Below are 2,281 nucleotides of genomic sequence, written 5' to 3'. Positions count from 1 at the left end.
CTTGACTTTTACAATAACGGACTAATACAATATTTGTCCTTTTGTGATTGACTTATTTCACTCAGCATAACGTCCTCCAAGTTCATCCACGTTATACGGTGTTTTGCAGATTCTACATTACTCTTCAGCGTTGCATAGTATTCCATTGTGTGTATGTACCATAGTTTGGTTATCCATTCCTCAGCTGATGAACACCTAGATTGTTTCCATCTTTGGCTGTTGTAAATAGTGCTGTGATGAACATGGGTGTGCATATATCTGTTCTTGTCATGGCTCTCACTTCTTTAGGATATATACCTAGTAATAGAAGGGCTGGGTTAAATGGTATTTCTAATTCCAACTTTTGAAGGAATTGCCATACTGCTTTCCACAATGGTACCATTTTACAGTCCCACCAGCAGTGTATGAGAGTCCCAATCTCCACATCCTCGCCAGCATTTGTTATTTTCTGTCTTGTTGAACTTTGCTACTAGTACTGGTGCAAGATGGTATCTCATTGTTGTTTTGATTTGCATCTCTCTAATAGCTAATGATCACGAGCATTTCTTCATATGTTTGTTGGCAGCTTGAATATCCTCCTTGGTGAAGTGTCTATTCATGTCTTCTGCCCATTTTTTAATTGAATTGTTTGTCTTTTTGTTATTGAGGTGTTGGAGTTTTCTATAAATTCTAGAGATAAGTCCTTTGTCAGATATGTCATTACCAAATATTTTTTTCCAGTCTGTAGGTTCTCTTTTGACTCTTTTGTAGAAGTCTTTGGAAGCACATAAAAATTTAATTTTTAGAAGGTCCTAATCATCTGGCTTCTCTTCTGCTGTTGGTGCATTTTGCGTTATGCTGGATAGTCTATTTATACCATATATCAGGACCCTTAAATTTGCCCCTAAATTTTCCTTGAGGAACTGTATAGTTTTACTTTCACATTTAAGTCTTTGATCCGTCTGGAGTTCGTTTTTGTGTATGGTGTGAGGTACAGATCTTGTTTCATTTTTCTGCAAATGGATCTCCAGTTTTGCCAGCACCATTTATTAAACAAACATTCTCTTCCCCATTTAATGGATTTTGGGCCTTTGTCAAAGATCAGCTATTTCTGGGTTCTCAATTCTATTCCATTGGTCTATGTATCTGTCATTAAACCAATACCAGGCAGTTTTGACTACTGTGGCTCTATAGTAGGTTTTGAGATCCGGCAGTGTGAGACCTCCTACTTTGTTCTTCTTCTTCAATAGTGCCTTGCTTATCCAAGGTCTCTTTCCTTTCCATATAAAGTTAGTGATTGGTTTTTCTATATCACTAAAGAATGTTGATGAGATTTGGATTGGGATTGCATTGAATGTATAGATTGCTTTGGGTAGAATTGACATTTTCACCATGTTCAATCTTCCTATCCATGGGCATAGGATGTTCTTCCATTTATGTAGATCTCTTATGGTTTCTTGAAGTAGTTTTTTATAGTTTTCTTATGATAACTTCTTAGACACAGACAAGCACCCCGAGGGAGCAAGTAGTTGGCCATGTGGGCTCGGGACCATGGTTTCAGGGGATATCAAGTTCAATTGGCATAACATTACTACCCAAAAACATTGTTCTACATCCTACTTTGGTGTGTAGCACTGGGGTCTTAAAAGCTTGCAAGTGGCCATCTAGATGCAACAATGGGTCTCTCCTCATTCAGAGCAAAGAAGAATGAAGAAAACTAAAGATGCTTGGAAACAGTCTAAGGGACTAGTAGACCATGAGATCCTCAGCCTACATGACCATGACCAGAAGAACTAGATGGTGCCCAGCTACCACTATCAACCACTCAGAAAGGAATCAGTGTAGGATATCCTGAATAGAATGAGAGAACAGTGTGGAACAAAACTCAAAATCAAAAGAAAAAAAAGACCAGGTATACTGGTCTGATAGAGCCTGGTGAGACCCCCGCGAGTATGGCCCCTAGTTGCTCTTCAGGTCTGGAATTGAACTCACTCCCATGCCTCCCAGCCAAACAGTGGATAGGCATATAGAGTGAACATTTATATCAGGTAGATACACTGCTTAGAATGATGGATCATGAGAGAAAGAAGGGCAGTGTTTGCATAGCTCGGGGTGGGGGGGCAGGAATGCATGGGAAAAAGGGACACAAGGAAGAGATAACTACAGGGAGGAAATGGGAAGAGAGAGCTGTTCTATTGTGGGGAATTGCAGTCAAGGTCATGAAGTAAGATGTGAATGAACTGCTGTATGGAAAATGAATTTCCTCTGTAAACTTTCACCCAAATCACAATAAAAATTACAA

Source organism: Orycteropus afer, unplaced genomic scaffold, assembly GCF_000298275.1.
Source record: "Orycteropus afer afer isolate SDZICR_OR568_19922 unplaced genomic scaffold, OryAfe1.0 scaffold00020, whole genome shotgun sequence".
NCBI lineage: Eukaryota > Metazoa > Chordata > Mammalia > Tubulidentata > Orycteropodidae > Orycteropus > Orycteropus afer.
The sequence above is the reverse complement of the archived record's forward strand: the minus strand, read 5'-3'. Positions refer to the sequence as shown.